The sequence below is a fragment of the Hordeum vulgare genome, chromosome 7H, assembly GCF_904849725.1.
Source record: "Hordeum vulgare subsp. vulgare chromosome 7H, MorexV3_pseudomolecules_assembly, whole genome shotgun sequence".
Taxonomy (NCBI): domain Eukaryota; kingdom Viridiplantae; phylum Streptophyta; class Magnoliopsida; order Poales; family Poaceae; genus Hordeum; species Hordeum vulgare.
Genome location: NC_058524.1, coordinates 504,140,831 through 504,162,451, shown reverse-complemented (window position 1 = coordinate 504,162,451; position 21,621 = coordinate 504,140,831).

Below are 21,621 nucleotides of genomic sequence, written 5' to 3'. Positions count from 1 at the left end.
TGATTGATTATAGATGCCCTACGGTGCATGATATAACTCTGGAATTTGCCATTATGTGATTTTACGTATTCGGGTGGAGACGGGGCGCCCAATTATAAATTGGTTTGAGTGAAAGTGGTGTGGAGTTGTAACATCAACATGAAGGTGTTTGCCTTTTTTTCTTTTATAATATATGATACACATGTTTTTGCGTATTTGCCTTTTTTCTTTTATAATATATGATACACATGTTTCCACTTCCACTTCCAAATGTACTCTTTCGAATTACCCCCGTGTGTTAGTTTCCACTTCCAAACGCAGTGAGCTCATGCTAGACATTTTGATGTGTTTTGCATCACTAGTTGTGGAAGGAATAGTCAAAGGCAGCACTGCTAGCTGCAATAATTGAAAATAGGGTTTGGAGAACTAGTAATTCTTAGCTCATCATTCATCATGCATACAGGTCAGGGAATAGCTAGCTAGTGTCGGCATCATCGGAAGAACTAGCTTTTGGAGATGTGTGTGGCCTCAATGCACATGCATACCATGTTAGGGCTACGCCTACGCTTGTCGATGTTGGGTTCGGTACGTGGATTAGTCGTCACTAGCTAATTGCCTGAACCCCGGCAAAACGAGTCAAAGCAGAGCACGAGTATACGTACATGATTGTATGTATACATATGTGTGTGTGTGGGGGGGGGGGGGGGGGGGTGGGGGGTCGGTGAACGAGTCAAACCAGAACCTGTTATTGGCAAAAAAAATAATTGTTTTATGATCCATGAAGGGATTAGTCCTCAAACGAAATTTAATTCAGATCGGTTCAAAGGCTCGATGGAAGGAGGGTCAATTCCCTCATGAAAACACTCTGGCAATGCCGGCCGGCACACCACATAATTGGGTACCTTTACTTTGTCCAGGGAATCTCACGTACGCGTTGCTTATGGTCGACGTCAGCAAGTTGCAACAACTACTCCTACTCCCACTCTGCATTTGGGTCTGTACGGCGAGGCAGCCACGCACACCCATTTCGCAATGAATACCCAATATCTGTGTTGCACGCGAGGATACGCAAGACATCCCACATGCACCTGCGCGTCGGTGCGTACGTAACGTGGCCTATCGGAGGAGCAATACACCACGAGATCAACGGAAAATCCAACTGGAAAGTCAGATCGAAATAGCCAAAGAATTACTTCATTATGTACTACCACTACTCTTACGTACAGTATATGGATTCATAGAAGTTATGTACATCTAACAAACTGGGGCCCGCCACTTGAATTAAAGAAACGTTGCATAGTGAGTCTGACCTTTAGCACAGTGTGTGTATGTATGGACTGTATGCATGGGACATGCCAAGTCCAACATTTCCGCCAAATAATCAACAATCTTTCCTCCTTCCCCAGGGCCTCATGGCCAACACATGCATAATTTGGCCTGGCCTTGAGCTCATATCATGGCCCCTCGAAAGTCCAGAAAGAAATGCCCTGCAGCATAAGAGTCTCGTAGCAGGAAGAAGGGTGCTTTCTAGTAGCATGTTAGTCGAGATAATTGCCCTAAATTGAGCCTCTTGTGCTCTCATATGTGCTTTCCGTGGGTGCATGCAAGATGCATGCATGTGAGGTGTTTTGGTTTTACGACCATCGAAATGGGTCGCTTTCATACTGTCGGTTGATGCTTGCCCGCTCTGATTATTCGGAGCATGTAATGATTGTTAACTCGTTGTGTGCATCGGCTTCCACAGAGAACCCGCCCTGTTATCTGAACTCGGAATTGCGACTCCTCTGCCGTGTACACACCGACGTCGACTCCCGCCGATGGAGCATGCATGTTCGGTCCTCTACGTAGAGCGGACCGTATCTTTCAACAGTACCGTACACTTATTAATGCAGAATCGGAGATCTCATTTCTGTGTATAGTACTCGACCGACCACAATGGAAGTAATCAGGAGCCTGTCGCAATGCACTATTAAATGATGATTGGTCGACTCAGCTCTTAGCGCATGTATAATGGTGGTATATGGATGCACATGCGTCCATGATAAAAAGTAGTTTGAGGCATCTATATTAATTTTTTTCTTCAATGCAAGCTACCATCAGTATGCCTCGTTAAAAAATAAAAAATAAAGACTCCAATACACATGCATCTCTACTTTTCACTCTAAGTTTTTTAATTTTTTACATCGAACCACATCTTTTCTCTTCGAGCATCCACCTCCTGCATAAGGTCCCGCTTCCTTATCCGAACCTACTTTTTTTAACATCCGATCCTACATGACATACGGGACATCACCTTGAGGCTATCCATTGTACATGCCCTTAGTGGGCTGTGCTGATCTTTCATCACCATTCAATGATTTTTTAGACAACGAGCCTGAGTGAGGAACCTCCGCAGTTTCATTTTGCATTAAATTAAATCCTTGAATTTGTGCCAACATCACAGTTGGATGTTGAGACCGATGGCGGATTGGCGGTGAGCCAGTGACCCCGGCTCTAAATGGTGGGACGTGAGGGCATTCTTCATTGTTGAGTTTATAGGCGTGGGAAGTGATTTTCGATTGCTTGATGTATGTTATAGTTAAACATTTGTTGAATAATTAATAATATGTCTGTGTGCATGGTTCGATGCACCGTCGCGGGCTTTCTCCCTATTGTCATAGTCCTAGAATATTTACTTGTAAATAATTGCATTTAGAATCATTCATGCATCATATTTAAATTCAGAGAATTTTGAATTGAGAAAAATTGAAGCCTCATATCTTTTTAAAGGAAAAAAAACCTAAATTCACATTCATTGAATGCAAAATTTCCTTATTAAATGTTGGTTATATTTTGGCAAGGGTTTTGAACCAAACCAAAGACGATGAACATTTTTAAAGAATTGACTAGGTCTTTGAATTTAAATCTATATATTATTTGAGTTGGATTTATTTCTGCTATAAAATAAATAAAAGTCCATAAATTCTGAAACTTGGTATGCGCATTTGGACAAGTCCTTCTAGTCCATATACAAAATTTCATGAAGTACAAAAATGGTGTGATGCCTCAATGAAATCAAAATAGATTCAAAAATAAAAAACAAAAACAAAAGAGAAATGAAATAAAAATTAACGTGAGACTTACGAGCAGTTGGGCCAACATGAAAGAAGCCAGGCCCAACCCAAAGGGGCATGCCCATCTTCAACCTCGTGCAAGAAGGCACGAGGGCATGCGGCCAACGCACGCATGCCATCTCTTGCTTCCACTCTCACACTCCGACTCTTCTAGCCGCCCGACAAAGATGCATGCGACCTCCTCTCCCTTATCCCCCTCGTACCTCTCTCTTTGCTCTCTTGAGGCCCTCTTCCTCCAGTGAGCCCGAGAGCATCTATCGTCCGCCATGCTCTATTGTCGTGGCACCATCGTCCCTGCACCGCGACACAATGTCCTTGAGATCCAAAACATTGAAGGCCTTCTCCACATAAGTATTTGAGCTGCAGGACCCCTAAAAGGAGTTAAGTTGGTTTTATTTTGAAACCAATTCAAAAGCCAGAGGGAATAAATCAAAAATGGATTTGCATTTTATTTGGCACGGATATGAATTTCATAAGTCCATATGATGACCTAGACCCTATGCCGAATTTTTAAAATGAATTTGGAATACATTTGGTTTTGAAAACAAATTCAAATTCACCAAAAACTATATGCCCAAAATGCCCAAAACAAAATGTGCAGAAATTCACTAATATTCCATTTGGAATTTAGAAAATATTATCTATTGGAAGAAAATTTAAATTCAATACGGATTTGAATTTAGAAAGAAACTAAAATATGGAAAAGAGCAAACAAAGAGAAATAAAGGAAAAAAGAAAAAGAAAAAGAAACACTCAACTAGACGAGCCAACTAGGCCACGGCCCACCTACCCAGCCCAACTGGCGAGCGCACGCACAACCTCTCTTTCCACGCGCCCTGAGCCATTGCCATGCGGGATCCACCTCATAGGGTCACCCGTAACCTCCAACCGCTCGCCACCCATGTCACCCATGATGTTGTGCATGCCCGTGGCCATGTCGCCCACATCCCCACGCCCTCCAGCCATAGTGATACTTGTAAATTGCTTTGGGATTTTTCCCGAAGAGGAGGGGGTTATGCAGCACAGTAGGGATACATATTTATCTCAATGAGAACCAAGGTTATCAAACCAATAGGAGGACCACACAATTTCCTGTCTTCAGCGCATGCACACAAAAGAGCACACATTTGCATCCAACGCGCGCAAGAGGTTTGTCAATCCCTTGAACTCGTTACTTGCAAGCGACAAGTAGTGATAGATGGATCATGTAAATATATTAAATATAAATAGTAAAAGGCAGTGAAGTATTTAGAGTTTGTGTAAATATATTTGTGAGGAGACCCTAGGGCCATAGTTTTCGCTAGAGGCTTCTCTCTAGTGGAAAATATACGGTGGGTAAACAATTATTGTTGGACAACTGATCGAAAATCTCATAGTTATGCAATATTTATTCATAGCAATGGTCACACATATAGGCATCACGTCCGTTAGCAACTAGACCGACTCTTGCCTACATCTACTACTATTGAAAGGACGTGGATGTCGCCTAGAGGGAGGGGGGTGAATAGGCGCTTTAAAATAATTACGGTTTAGGCTTGAACAAATGCGGAATAAAACTAACGTTTAATTTGTCAAGCACAAAACCTACAACAACTAGGCTCACCTATGTGCACCAACAACTTATGCTAAGCAAGATAAGAAACTAAGTGATAGCAAGATATATGAGAATAAACAATATGACTATCACAAAGTAAAGTGCATAAGTAAAGGGTTCAGGTAAGAGATAACCGAGGCACGCGGAGACGATGATGTATCCCGAAGTTCACACCCTTGCGGATGCTAATCTCCGTTGGAGCGGTGTGGAGGCACAATGCTCCCCAAGATGCCACTAAGGCCACCGTAATCTCCTCACGCCCTTGCACAATGCAAGATGCCGTGATTCCACTAAGGGACCCTTGAGGGCGGTCACCGAACCCGTACAAATGGCAACCCATGGGGGCGGTTACCGGTACCCGTACAAATTGCTCGGGGCAATCTCCACAACCTAATTGGAGACCGCGACGCTTGCCCGGAGCTTTACACCATAATGATTGAGCTCCAAGACACCACCAAGATTCTAGGACGCCCAAGCATCCACGAAGAACAATCTCTAGGGTACTAAGTACCAAAAGGTAATATGGCTTCTCAAACTTCACTTTCACGTATCACCGTGGAGAACTCAAACCGATGCAACGCATGCAATGGCAAGAACACACAAAGTGGTCAAGTCCCTCACACTCAAATCCCTCCACAACAACAAAAGCTATGGAGAAATATGAGAGGAAGAACAAGGAGCTCACAAAGAACTCCAAGATCAAGATCCAAGTGGTTCCCCTCACATAGAGGAGAAAGTGATTGGTGGAGATGTGGATCTAGATCTCCTCTCTCTTTTCTCTCAAGAACAAGCAAGAATCATTGCAGGGATTGAGAGTAAGCAAGCTCTAAGAAGGTCAACAATGGGGGTAGAACATGAGCTCAATGGATAGATCAGTCCAAGGGGGAAGAAGACCCCCTTTATATAGTGGGGGAAGAAATCAGACCGTTACCCCCACTTACAGCCCGAGCACAGCGCTACTACCGCTAGCCCTGGCGGTACTACCGCTAGCCCCTGGCGGTACTACTGCTAGACCCTAGCGATACTACCGCGAGACCCTGGCGGTACTACCTCTAGCCCTGGCGGTACTACCTCTAGAGAAAGTCTTCGCAAAAAGTCCGACGAAGAACAACCGCTCAGAGAGAGGTACTACCGTCCCGAAGCGGTACTACCGCCCACCTGGATCGGTACTACCGCTCCTAGAGAGGTAGTAAGAAATTACTACTGCTCCGGGGGCGGTAATACAACTTCGGGGGCGGTACTACCGCTACACGAGCGGTAATACCGCTGGATACTGAATGTGCTCTAACTTTCGCATACGGACTCCGATTTCAACGAAACCAAGTTTGTTGGAAAGCTAAGGACATGGGCTAACACAATCTTAATATAAATATCAATAAGAAGCAAGTTATAAAAGTCCCATAAGAATATGGTGAGAACCCTTCTTCGAATAAGACCGGTAAAAACACCCAACATCGAAAACATCATAGAAGATGCAGATGGACTCCGTTTTCGATGAACTCGAGCTTGTCATGAAGATGACCATAAGCTCTAAAACTCAGAAAGAGAAACACCAAACAAGAACCAAGAAGTATGATGCAAGGATGCAAATGGTTTGAGCTCTCAACGAACGATACGATCAAGCTACTCACTTGAGAGCCCCCCTTGACAGTACATCAGTCTATCCTAAAACAGAAAACCTATCAAGGGCAAACCTATACCTTGCACCTTGTCCTCTTGAGATAGATGGACCACCTTTCTTGATTGCGTTGGCTTGATGAAGACTAGTTGATTGCTCCCCCATACTCACTATGGGTGAGCCACTCTTCAGCATATCTTCACAAGTCCATTGCCACCACAATGGACGGCAAGCTTCAAGCATGATATATTCGTGTTGATGCACTTGAACTTGCACACCACAATCTTGATGATGATCACCACTTGACGTCATCCTTCATGGGTTGTATGAGATCTTCCTTTTGACGCAAGCCCATGCAAACATACCTAACCACCACGTATAAGTCTCACGAAGACCATGGGTTAGTACACAAACACGTAACGGACAATGCTTACCATACCATGGGATCACTTGATCCCTCTCGGTACATCTTGTACGCTTTGTGTGTTGATCATCTTGATTTACTCTTTGTGTGAAGATCTTGATTAACCTTGTGTCTCTATGACCATTCTTTGGATAATACCTTGAATACCATCTTGGTCATCATATAAACTCCTTGAACCCAACAGCTGGACTTCAAGAAGTGCCTATGGACAAATCCTATAAATATAACTTAAGGCAACCATTAGTCCATAGGAATTGCCATCAATTACCAAAACCACATATGGAAGGATATGCTCTAACAACTATTACTCTGCGCATTGACCTCCAGTATGCATCTAGAGTATCAAGTAAATACAAAGTAATGCTTGAAGGATAATGATAAGATGTAGACAAAGTAAATCCAATTAATATGAATGACCCCATCATTTTATCCTTTGTGGCAGCAATACAATACGGGTCTTGTCCCTTTCTGTCACTAGGATTGAGCATCGCAAGATTGAACCCACTATAATGAACCTCTCCCACTGAAGATAAATTAATCTAGTAGGACAAACCTAGATAGAAAGATAATCATCTAGGTATTAACTAGGCACTCGTAGGCCTGTGGTAAACTACTCACACATCACCATGGGAGCAGCAAGGTTGATGTAGAGGCCCTCCGTGTTCAATCCCCCCTCTGACAAGGCACCGGAAAGGGCTCCAGATGGGCACACGGCGGAATAGAGACTTGCGCTGGTGGAAAAGGTGTTTCGGGAGGCTCCTTAGGATTTTTGGGATATATGTGAATTTATAGCAGAGAGAACGACGCTCGAGGAGCTGGGAGGTGGCCCCAAGCCACTAGGGCGGGACCACCCCCTGGGCACCCCGTGTTGGCTTGGGGGCACCCCGTGTACCCTTCGGTCTTCCTCCGAAGCTTCCAGGTCTTTAATTGGTCCAGAAAAAATCATCAATTATTTTGCGGTATTTCGATTTCGTTTGGTACACTATCCCTGAAAAGCTAAAAACATGGAGAAAACATCAAATGACACTTGGCACAAGGTTAATAGGTTAATGCGCAAAAATAATATAAATCAACAAGTAAATGCCTAAATTGATTCCTAGAATGATAATATAATAGCATGGATATACCACCCCTAGTGTGATGCTAGGGTAAACTCACTCTAATGGTGCCATGTCATCACAATTAATTTTGTTAAACTTCACTTTGACCCAAACCGAGTCCAATTTCAAATTTAAAATAAAGTTAAATTATTATTTCTTCAAGCATAAGAATAAAAATGGTCATAATGTTGCAAAAAATACCTGAGTAATTGTGGGGTAGAAACTAACATTTTCTAAAATGGTTATGTACCGTGAAATATCTAAAATAAAGGCCAAGACATTATTTAAAATGCATTTTCTACATTATGAAAACACAACCTATCATAAATAATTGCCAAACTTTTTGTGGCAGTATCTATTATTATATTGTAATTATTGGTGCAAGTTTTTTATTCTATAAAACTAAAACACTTTGGTTTTAAACAAAAACAGAAAAGAAATAAAACAAAACAGGAAATAAAAATGAAAAAGGCCTAACACCACTATGCACTTGGGCTCTAAGAGCACAATGTTCCTTCGACCCTTTGTTCACAAGAGGCGCGCTGGACGCCGGGCGCCCGTCCACGATGCCGATGGCCATGGGGCGGCCATCCGGCGGCACCCCTGCGCCCTCAAGATGCCTACAAGCCCCCTGCTCCCTGTCGAACCCTAGCGCCACTCCTTCTCCTCCTTCGTGCCGCTTATTCCCCTACCCCCTCCCACAACGAACCGAACCACTAACGCCATGGCCGCCTTCACCCGCTCACTCCCTGTCGTCCCCGTCATTTGAGACCTTGTTCATGAGCTCCGTCGTCCTCCGTTGGTTCTTCCTCGCCCATGAGATCAAGCCCGGAGTGATCGCATCACCGGCATCAAGCGTCTTCTTCCTCTGCATCACCGGAGCTTCGACTACCATTGCTCGCCTGCCGCTGTCGGCCTCTGTTGGGGAACGTCGCATGAGAAACAAAAAAATTCCTACGCTCACCAAGATCAATATATGGAGATCAACAACTATGAGAGGGGGAGTGCATCTACATACCCTTGTAGATCGCTAAGCGGAAGGGTTGAGAAACGCGTTTTATGTAGTCGAACGCCTTTGTGATACAATCATGATCCTTCCCGCGATCCAATCACGAACGTCCCAATCAAGTGTCGAATGAACGTCACCTCCACATTCAACATACGTGCAGCTCGATGACGCCTTCATCACCTCGATCCAGCGAGCGTGTGTGAAGTAGTAGATAAGTTATCTGGCAGCACAACGGCATGGTGGTGGTGGTGCGATCTCGGCAGGGCTTCACCGAGCGCTGTCGCAATCACTACAATGGAGATGAACTACTAGAGAGAGAGGGATGCGCTACGGCCTTTCAGGTGCAGCTTCCCTCCCACTTCTCTCATATATATATAGGTGGTGGGTTGGAGGCGACCAGCCCTAGGGCAGCGCCCAAGAGGAGGGGAGGTGGCCTATGAGGTGGCTTACCACCCAAGTTAGGGTGGCGCTACCCCTAGGGTTTGCCCCCTCCAGCCCTAGGCTGCATGGACCTAGGTGGGAGAGGCTGCCAGCCCACCAGGGGCTAGTGCGCACCCCTCCTAGCCCACGTGACTGATGACCCAAAAGTGTAGGGGATCTATCATAGTCCTTTCAATAAGTAAGAGTGTCGAACCCAACGAGGAGTAGAAGGAACTGACAAGTGGTTTCTAGCAAGGTATTCTCTGCAGGCACTCAAATTATCGGTAACAGATAGTTGTGCGATAACATGATTCATAGCAAGTAGCAAGTAGCAAAGGTGCAGCAAGATGGCCCAATCCCTTTTGTAGCAAGGGACAAGCCTGGACAAACTCTTATACGAGGTCAAGCGCTCCCGAGGACACATGGGAATTTCTGTCAAGCTAGTTTTCATCATGTTCATATGATTCGCGTTCACTACTTTGATAGTTTGATATGTGGGTGGACCGGTGCTTGGGTGATGCCCTTACTTGGACAAACATCCCACTTATGATTAACCCCTCTCGCAAGCATCCGCAACTATGAAAGAAGAATTAAGACAAAGTCTAACCATAGCATTAAACTAGTGGATCCAAATCAGCCCCTTATGAAGCAACGCATAAACTAGGGTTTAAGTTTCTGTCACTCTAGCAACCCATCATCTACTTATTACTTCCCAATGCCTTCCTCTAGGCCCAAATAATGGTGAAGTGTTATGTAGTCGACGGTCACATAACACCACTAGAGGAAAGACAACATACATCGCATCAAAATATCGAACGAATACCAAATTCACATGACTACTTATAGCAATGAATACCAACGAGTAATCCAACTAGCATCAGCTACAAAGAGTAACTAACACTACTAGCAACCTTACAAGTACCAATCGGAGTCGCGAGACGGAGATTGGTTACAAGAGATGAACTAGGGTTTGGAGATGAGGTGGTGCTGATGAAGATGTTGATGGTGATGAGTCCCCTCCGATGAGAGGAGTGTTGGTGATGACGATGGCGACGATTTCCCCCTCCGGGAGGGAAGTTTCCCTCGCAGGATGGCCCTGTCGGAGCTCTAGATTGGTTCTACTCAAGTTCCGCCTCGTGGCGGCGGCGATTCCTCTCGAAAGCCTCCTCCTGATTTTTTCTGGAACGAAACCCTCCTTATAGCAAAAGATGGGAGCCAGAGGGGCAACAGGGGGCCCACAAGCATCCTAGGCGCGGCGAGGGGGGTAGGCCGCGCCTGGCAGGCTTGTGGCCTCCTGGTGGCTCCCCTCTGGTACTTCTTCCGCCCAATATTTTTTATAAAATCCAAAATAATTCCTCGTTGATTTTCATGGCTTTTGGACTTGCGCAGAATAGTTATCTCAAACTTGCTCCTTTTTCAGACAAGAATTCCAGCTGTCGGCATTCTCCCTCTTGATGTAAACCTTGTAAAATAAGAGAGAAAAGGCATAAATATTGTATCGTGAAGTGTAATAACAGCCCATAAAGCGATAAATCTCAACATAAAAGCATGATGCAAAATAGACGTATCAACTCCCCCAAGCTTAGACCTCGCTTGTCCTCAAGTGGAAGCCGAGATCAATAAATATGCCCACATGTTTAGAGATAGAGGTGTCGGTAAAACAAAATACGGACATGCAGGCATCATGATCATAATTAGAACAGCAATAGCGCCATATAAACTCTTATGCTGAAGTGACAATTCCTTCACAAAGTAAAGTATGGATCAAGAACCTTACTGAGAATTAACAACCAATAGCCTTTAGTCATTGAAGCAATTGCAATTTATCATAACATCGGAAAGAGTCAAATAAGAGCTTGTAAAGCAAATCCACATACTCAATCATCCTTTCGTCTTCTACAATTGCTAAAACTCACGTGGTACTCATGAGATCAAAGTTTTAGTTGAACACAGAGAAAGATAGGGGCTTATAGTTTCGCCTCCCAACTACTTACCTCAAGGGTAATGTCAACAATAATAATTCATGGATACTTACTTCCAAGCTGACATATGAATATAGATCTTTCCCTAGCACATGACGTTAGCCAAGATAAAGGCAAAATAAGGAATTGGTGTCGATCTCCATGACTCTTTTAAGGACAAAAAGTAAAGGTACAAGATAGGCCCTTCGCAGAGGGAAGCAGAGGTTGTCATGCGCTTTTGAGGTTTGGATGTGTGACCTCTTAGTGCGAAGGAACGTCACTTTATATTTCCTCCTATGATAAAGAACTTTATTATGCAGTCTGTCGCTTTTATGCCTTCCTCATCATAGGTTCGTACAGAGCTTATTTTCCACACACTAATAGATCATACATATTTCGGGAGCAATTTTTATTACTTGCACCGATGACAACTTACTTGAGGTATCTTATTCAATCCATAGGTAGGTATGGTGGACTCTCATGGAAAAACTGGGTTGAAGGTTTATGGATGCACAAGTAGTATCTCTACTTAGTGCGGAAGTTTTGGCTGATATGAGGTGGAAGCTGATAACCCACAAGTATAGGGGATCGCAACAGTTTTCGAGGGTAGAGTATTCAACCCAAATTTATTGATTCGACTCAAGGGGAAGCCAAAGAATATTCTCAAGTATTAGCAGTTGCTTGTCAATTCAACCACACCTGAAATATTTAGTATCTGCAGCAAAGTATCAGTAGCAAGGTAGTATGATAGCAGCAGTAGCAACATTAACCAGTAGCAGCAAAGTGACAGCAGTAGCGGCAAAGTAACAACAGCAGCAGTGACAGCAGTAGCAGCAAAGTAACATAGCAAGGACCAGTAGGAAAAGACTCATAGGCATTGGATCGGTGATGATGATTATGCCGGATGCTATTCATCATGCAACAGTTATAACACGGAGAGATAAGTAACTAGCTCAAGTTCGTCAATCTAATGTAGGCATGTATTCCGTATGTAGTCATACGTGCTTAGGGAAAAGAACTTGCATGACATCTATTCTCCATCCCACCCGTGGCAGCGGGGTCCTAATGGAAACTATGGGATATTAAGGTTCTCCTTTTAATAAAGAACCGGACCAACGCATTAACACTTGGTGAATACATGAACTCCTCATACTATGGTCATCTCTGGGAGTGGTTCCGGCTATTGTCACTCCGGGGTTGCCGGGTCATAACACATAGTAGGTGACTACAACTTGCAAGATAGGATCAAGAACACACATATATTGGCGACAACATAATAGGTTCAGATCTGAAATCATGGCACTCGGGCCCGAGTGACAAGCATTAAGAATGACTAAGTAGTAGCAACAACAATCTCAGAACATAGTGGATACTAGGGATCAATCCCCGTCAAAACTAACTCGATTACATGATAGATCTCATCCAACCCATCACCTTCCAGCAAGCCTACGATGAGATTACTCACGAACGGTGAAGAGCATCATGGAATTGGCGATGAAGGAAGGTTGATGATGACGATGGCGACGATTTCCACTCTCCGGAGCCCAGAACGGACTCCAGATCTGCCCTCCAGATGAAGAACAGGAGATGGCGGCGCCTCCGTATCGTAAAACGCGATGAACTCTTTTTCTTGATTTTTTTCCGGGCGAGACGGACTAAATAGATCTGGATTTGGAGGCGTTGGAGCAACGTTGGCCCCACAAGCATGCCAGGAGCGGTCAGGGGGGGCCGCGCCTGGTGGGCTTGTGGGCTCCACGCTCCACCCCTCTGGTTGATTCTAGCGCCAATATTTTTTATATATTCCAGAAAAATTCCGAGAACTTTTATTTTTGCGCAAAAACAACACCATGGCAATTCTGCTGAAAATAGCATTAGTCCGGGTTAGTTCCATTCAAATCATGAAAATTAGAGTCCAAAACAAGGGCAAAAGTGTTCGGAAAAGTAGATACGACGGAGACGTATCAACTCCCCAAGCTTAAAGCCATGCTGGTCGTCAAGCAATTCAGTTGACAAACTGAAAGAGACAAAAGAAAAACTTTTACAAACTCTGTTTGATCTTGTTGTTGCAACTATGTCTAACTCATAACCAGAATTTTAGCAAGATCACAAGCAAACCACATAAGCAAATGACATCTAGGTCTCACGGTAAACTCATATAAATGGCATAATCAACTACCGAGCAAATAATAATAAGTCTCAAACGTCAACACTTCAATCAAAACAATCATGAAGCAGTATGAACATATGGTATCTCGCTAGCTCTTTCTGAGACCGCAAAACATAAATGCAGAGCACCTTCAAAGACCAAGGGCTGACTAAGAATTGTAATTCATGGCAAAGAAGATCCAGTCACAGTCATACTCAATCACAGTTAAAAGCAAAGCATAAAAATGACAGAGGTGCTCTCTAATTGGTGCTTTTGTAAGAGGAGAATGACTCAACAGGAACATAAATAGACAGGCCCTTCGCAGAGGGAAGCATTGATTTGTAGAGGTGCCAGAGCTCAAGCTTTGAAAACAGAGATAATAATTTTGGGTGGCATGCTTTCATTGTCAACGCAATGACTAAAATTTCTCACCATCTTCCACGCTACACATGCTATAGGCGGTTCCCAAACAGAAAAGTAAAGTTTTGACTCCCCCACCACCGATCAATCACACTCCACGACTAGCCGAATCCTCGGGTGCCGTCCATACCAACATCAACCCAGGGGGAGTTTTGTTTGCAATTATATTTTTGATTTGAGCATGGAACTGGGCATTCTAATTACCAGCCCCTTTCTCATGAATGATAGTGAATAAACACATATCGAGGATAACACGCCTAGCATGGAAGATACTGATCGCTCCCTGTCACCACATTAGCGGTTCGAGCATGCAAAACAGATTATTTCTTAAAGATTTAGAGAGTGGCACATGCAAATTTACTTGGAACGGCAGGTAGATACCGCATATAGGTAGGTATGGTGGACTCTTATGGAACAACTTTGGGTTTATGGAAGTGGATGCACAAGAAGTATTCCCGCTTAGTACAAGTGAAGGCTAGCAAAAGACTGGGAAGAGGCCAACTAGAGAGCGACAACAATCATCAAAATGCATTAAGATTAACTAACATTGAGTGCAAGCATGAGTAGGACATAAATCACCATGAACATGAATATCATAGAGGCTATGTTGATTTTGTTTCAACTACATGCGTGAACATGCGCCAAGTCAAGCCACTTGAATCAATCAAAGGAGGATACCATCCTATCATACTACATCATAGTCATCTCAAAATTCATGTTGGCAACCAAGACAAACCATTATAAGCTCCTAGCTAATTAAGCATGGCATCAGAAACTATGATCTCTAAGTTGTCATTGCAAACATGTTTCTGTCACAACAAAGCTGAATCAGGAACGATGACCTAGTCATATTTACAAAAACAAAATAGATCGAGTTCATACCAGCTTTTCCAGGCTCAGTCACTTCATCATATATCGTCATTATTTCCTTTCACTTGCACGACCGAACGATGTGAACAATAATAAGAGTGCTCGTGCATTGGACTAAGTTGGAATCTGCAGGCAAACACAAAGGATAAGACAAGGTAATATGGCTCTTTGACAGCTAAACAGGTATGCATGCGAGAGCCACTAAACATTGTAACCATGGTCTTCTATCTTGACCCAAAGAAAAATAAACTATTTACACGGGAAAGCTCCCAACAAGCAAAAGGAGAAAAAGGAAATATTTTTGGGTTTTCTCAAACTAGACAGACACACGAAAAGAAAACGAGAAAAAGAAAATAAACTAGCATGGATGATACAATGGCAAAGTGTGAACACCGACGAACAAAGTGAAAGGATAAGCAAGAATGTAAAGTCAGTGAGAAACACGTACTCCCCCAAGCTTAGGCTTTTGGCCTAAGTTGGTATACTCCCAAGGAGGGAAATAACCAGCTTTGGGGTACTCCGGAGTGGATTGAGGATGCCACTGCTGTCTGAGCTCCTCTGGCTCCCACTGATAAACTAGCGTCTGGTACTCGACTGGTGGCTCGGGCATGGGCACCTGTGGTTGGGCCAAGCCCCAATATGCGTAGATGTCCGAGGGCACAATAATGTACCTGCCTGCATGAAGATTGAACAAAGAAGGAGCAGGCAGAGTAATAGTCTCTCGAGTACCCTGACTAAATACCAGGTTATAAATCATCCTTCTATTTATATCTCTATCAAGAAAGTCATGGCGAACGATGCTATCATAATCTAGATATCTCTCGGGAAGAAGAATCTCTTCTTCCTCGTCCAGTCTAATAGGTATCTCAAAGTGTCTAGCAAGACGAGTAGCATAGATACCTCCATAGACAACGCCTTTAGAACGGTTCTTGTTCAACCATTGAGCTACTATAGCGCCCAAGCTATAAGTTTTGTCATTATAAAGGGCTTCACGCAAGACCGCAAGATGTGGGGAGCTAAGGGACCCAGCTTTCCCATGGCCAATCAAACATTTTCCCATGAATAATGAGAAGTACCGAAGCACGGGAAAATGTATGCTAGCAGCTATAGCGCAAGACACTCCTCCTCCTCTCCTACAGCAATTGTATCGATGAAAGCCTCCAAGTCCCGTGGACGAGGTTCATGAATATCCCCAACAAAAGGCAATTTGCAAACATTGCAAAAATCCTGGAGTGACATGCGCTGGGGGATATCATATAATTTGAACTCAACCATAGGAGGATTCTTCCTCGGATAGAAATTAAAGCTTTTTACGAAGGTATTAGTGAGGAGGAGGTATTGCGGACACTTATCTTCAACGAAGGCGGTAAGGCGTGCGTTCTCCACCAAGTAATAGAAGTCCTCATAAAGTTCGGCGGCGCGTAAGAACACATCGCTTGGCCATTCGCACACTCGAACTTCTACAACTCGAGGGACCGGATACTTGGGCTTGTTCTCACTTCCATCATCCTTGGGGTCACGGCTTGAAGAGCCTCTTACGAACCTCCTCATCTTTTCCCTTTTCTATCTCTGAAAATTTCTGAAATTTTTAGTGACTCTAAGGAAAAGTGAACAAGGCTCAACAAAACTCATAGCAACTACTCCCACAAGTGCCTAGAGGCCATATTACGCATCAAAACTACTTGGGACCAGCTAAAATTAGCATGCAAAGCTCAAGAACAAGGTCACCAAGGTAGCAAAAATACGCGAAGTATAAGGCACTAGAGGAAAAACTAATTGGACCAATGAAGGAGTCACTTACCAAGGAGTAATTTCCCCAAAACAGTTTGGAGAATGGTGCTTGTAACATCCCAATTTTCTTAAATTCGGATGTTAATAGATCATTCATATGCATCTCATATTTTATGCATCATTGTGTTCTTCTGAAAATTTTATCGTTATGTGACTACGGGCAATTTATCGGAGTGGAGATAATATGACTTCTCCCCTGTGAGTTAAAGTCACCATTTTGGTTTTTTGCAAATTTTTCTAAACTCCGAATTATTTTCGTTGAGTTTTTCAATCGCGTTGTGTGACCTATTGCATAAAACTATTTTTAAAAGTTGCATTAGGTGGAACTAGGATTTCCATAGAAATATTATAAGTATTGGTATATATGTATATGTATATTATATATATATTAGTAGTATATCTTTTCTGTTTTGTTTTTCTCCTAAGTATTCTAGTGCATATACGTATATTAGTACCTACTCTTTTTCTAGTATTTTTGTTAGCTAGGAAAATATATTTTTTCTGTTTTGTTTTTTTTTTCTTTCTTTTTGTTGCTGCTGTTTGTTTGTTTTTCAAAAAAAAAAAAGAAACCTGCCAGGCCGAGCCAAAGTGGCTCAGCCCAGCCGCCACCCCAGCATGCATCGCATGCAAGCCATGCATGCAGCCCCAACCTCCCCACGTAATCTCCTCTCTCTCCCTTATTTCTCTCCTCTCTCTCCCGTTTTTTTCTCTCTTCCTTCTCCTCTCTTCTCTCTCTCTCTCTCCCCCGCGTATTTCTCTCCTCCCTCTCCTTCCTTAATTCTCTCTCTTCTCTCCCCACGCGAGTTCTCCTCTCTCTCCCCGTTCTTTCCTTTCTCTACCTCCCTCTCTTTCCGTTCTACACCAGAGACCAAACCGAGCTGCACCTTCCCTACGTCTCTTTCCTTTCTCCTACCTCTCTCCTCTCTTTCCTTACTGCTCCTCTCCCCCGTCACCTTCCTTCTTCCACCAAACCGAAACCGAGCAGCTCCCTCTCCTCGCGATTCCCTCCCCAGAGCCTCTCCTCCTTCCTTTCTACTCCCTCCACCCAGCCTATATATACCCCCACCCCGAGCCACCCCTTTCCAACCCTAGCCGTCGCCACTCCACCGCCGCCCGAGCCGCCGCCGCCACGAGCCTCGCCGGTGCAGGCTGTTGCCACCCTCGGCCTCGCCCTGAGAAGCCACCCCCCGGAGCCCCTCTCCGCCGAGCGCCTTCCCCCGCGGAGGAGGACCCCGCCGCCGCCTCCCCCCCGAAGCCCCACCGCCCCCGGAGCTCCCTCCTCGCCGGCCATCTCCATTCTTGCCGGTGCAAGCTACAGCCAGCAGGTAGCTATCCATCTCTCTCTCTCTATTTGCATGCATCCCATCCTAGCCTTTAGATCTCCATGCAATGGCTAGGATTAGAACACTAGTAACCCTTCGGTTTATTCCAGAAAACCATTAGGTTCTTTTAGCCACTTATGCATTAACCGGCAACCTTGTTAGCCTTAGGCCATTTGCTCGACGTCACGAAACAAACGCCACCGCAGCTTGCCACGTGTTAGTACTAGTAGCAGCAGTTTTTTCGGTTTTGACTGCAAAAACAGAAAGTTTCAAGTTTGTTTTGACCACAACTTTTTATCCCTACGTCCAATGATATTGATTCGTTTTCCAGTAGCTCACAAATTTCCTGTAGTTTATAAAAACGTATAATTTGTCTGTGTTTGAAAATTTTAAATATAAGTTAGAACAGATTTAGTTTAAACACTGTTTTGCTTATTCCAGGAGTTAGAAAAATGATATTGAGTTGATTCTTTTTGCTACTGTTTTCTAGTGATAAAATCTTACTGTGGTAGAATTTTCAGAATTCTTAAAGTATATTTACTGGTGTTTTCAACAGAAACAAGTTTCTGCCTTACCGGCGCGCGATAAATTCTTTTGCGTAGTCTTTTGCAAATCATTGCATGTGATGTTATTTTTACTTGTGGCATGATTGAATTGCTTATGGTGTGCTTTGTGTTTGTATCGGTAGATCATCCGGAGTGCGAAGCGTGTTACTTAGAGACGCTCGAGCAGGACAACTATCATCAAGGCAAGTCATCTTTGATCATGATATTTTACCTATGTTTTCAATGCATAGTAGATCACCTTCTTTTCCCTATTTTGCATGCCGCCTAGGTACTTGGAAACTTTAGTCATAGTTGTAGTATCATGTGGTAGGAACACCAACACCCCGATAATTGGCCCCGGGACGACAATGTTATATATGCTATGCTCTAGTAGACGGGTTATCGGTTGAGTGTATACCACGAGTGAATGCGAGGTTGATATAATAATCAAGACTGGACTAAGACAAGATTTTCAAGACCTCGGACGCAATACAACACTGGGTGAAGGACGGTTGATCGGCTCCCTGGAAAACCCAGTGGATGCCCGGGATGCTGGAGAGGCCATGTCATCCTGCGGAAAGCTTCACCCAGGCTCAAAGGGACGGACGGAGACTTCAAGACTCAAGGCTTACCTGCACAGCCACAAGTCATTATGGGCTCTGGCTTGGTTGGACAACGCGGCGACTCTGGACAGGCGGTGCTAGCAGATGTAGACGAACGGTAGGAATGGATGGGCACCGACAGGGATTCAGAGGGACCCGTTGAAAGACCATGTTTTGATCATCCGGTCTTCAAACACCCTGAAGTGCGAGGACAAAACCGGAGGCGATCAAATCTTGTGGGTAACGTGTGCAAAACTCTGCAGAGTACTCAACCTAATCGATTAGCCGTGTCCACGGTCATGGACAACTTGAGCCGAAGGCATTGAATTTCCCCTGAACTCTCAACACGACTTAATAATGATGTGGGTGTTAACAACTATTCGGGTACGAGAACTGGTTGGCGGAACCATCTCGTTAACAACAAACTATGTAGTAATATTTTGCTTTCGACCCCTTTTGTTGTAGGATAAAACTGGCTTTATGCAAAAACTTAGCTCCACCGGCCAAATATGCATGTAGAGATAGTTGATTATTATTCTACCCCCCTCTCTAGATGATTTGCCAGCATATTCAATATGCTGACCTACACGGCTGCAACGTATCATGTTGCAGAGTACTTTTCCGACCAGGAGTGAGGCTACGGTTCTACGCTCAGCGACATGCCCTTGGAGTCGGATGGACTCGCCTACCTGATGCTTCCGCTTAGTCTTCGTTAGATAATCTCATGAGTTGGCCTTCAGCCACTTTATTGTACTCCTTTATTGTAATAAAGTACTCTTTATGAGATTTCGATTAATAAAGCTGTGTGATTGCACTCTTGAATATATACATTATGTACTGTGTGTGTACCAGCATGATCTTGGGATGGTACAGAAACACCACAGGCTTGACTCGTTGAGTCGGGTCGCTACAGAAATGGTATTCAGAGCACACGCTGACCTTAGGACGTAACCTCTATGAATGGAAAAGCCTTAGGAAGAAAACTATTTTCTCTTATATCTTCTATTTCCTCTTCTGATCATTTCTGACTTCTCTCGATTTTCCAATGATTAGATGGCCACCTTCATCCCTGTTAAGTTCACGGAGTTTTGCCAGCCCGACACCACTATGCCGTTCGGAAAAGAGCTGGTGCAGTTCACCAAGGATTTGAGGATTGCTCTGCCGACTATCACAGGGAGGCCAACTTCGTCTTACCCGGAGGATTCACGCTACAGGATCGAGGTGCACATTCTCGGAAGGACATTCCAGCCGCGCACTGAGCCGATGGATTTCAAGTTCATCGCACCCAGCTGGATTCTCGGAAGGGACATGGCGATCCATTGTGCACTCGGACGTATCAAGGATGAATACAAAGGCTGCCCTATTTCTCCAGACCTATTCGCTGTATCCCGGAGAAATGAAGACGGAGACATCATCTCAAGCAAGACCAATGACGCTCTCTTGTCTTATGCCCAGACCTTGGAGAAGCACAGCGGAACTCTGGAGTATCACGCGATCAAGGACGCCAGGAAGATCAAGCAACTGTCACTCCGCGAGCTTGAGCTTGAAGATGCAGCCCGGGAAGCCCACTACGAACATGAGCTGGAAGTGAAGGACTTTCTGGAGCGGATCGAGAAGCTGAAGACTCGAGTTGCCTACCTGGAGGAGGAACTGGACATGGGCGAGAACCTTCATCCCAAAGGAGACGTAGCCCCCGTGATCAGCAACGACGAGGACTATGAAGAAAGCTCCACCGAAGGACCCGACACCATGCTATTCTGAGGAGGACACTTAGACAAGACCACCAAATTTACTTTATCGTTATACGTGTTAGGCCGATGTTTAGGATTATCGAATTTTGTATCCCCGTGTGAACCTTTGTGATGATTGAATGGAATGTGTGGTGTGATACTTGTGTGTTGCATTCATATGGGTAGTGTAATTCCTCTAGACCATTGTTCTATGCTAATCTCACCCCTCTACAAACATCAGATGCCTCCGAGACGCGCCCCTACCTCCAACTTTCCGCCGGAACTCACCCAGTTGATCCAGCAACAAAACACCCTGATGCAGCTGATCATCCAGAACCAGAACAACAACAACCGTCCCCCACCCCAGGCTGACAACCTTACCCGTTTTCTGAGGTTGAACCCTCCAACTTTCTCCAGCAGCATTGAGCCCATTGTGGCAGATGATTGGCTTCGCAAGATGGAGCGTGAACTTATCACTGCTGGTTGTTCTGAAGCTGAGAAGGTGCGTTTTGCCGTGCATCAACTTGAAGGCCCTGCAGCTGCTTGGTGGGAGAACTACACCACCACTTATCCCATTGCTGGAGTCACTTGGGAGCAATTCAAGCAAGCCTTCCGCACCGCTCATGTCTCAGCTGGTGCAATGAGTCTGAAGAAGCGTGAGTTTCGCAACTTACGCCAGGGGAATCGCACTGTGGCCCAGTACGTTGATGAATTCAGCATGCTCGCCCATTATGCACCTGGAGATGTGGCCGATGATGCGGCCAAGTAGGAGAAGTTCTTGGAAGGACTGAATGATGAGCTGAGCATTCAGTTGACGGTATCCACCTTCAACAACTACCAGGAGCTGGTTGATAAGGCCCTCATCTTGGAGGGGAAACATCAGCAGATGGAGAACCGCAAGCGAAAGTATGGGGTTGGAAAGTTCAACTCCGGCACTCAGCAGAAGCCTCGCTACACCCCCTATCCAGGGAATGCCG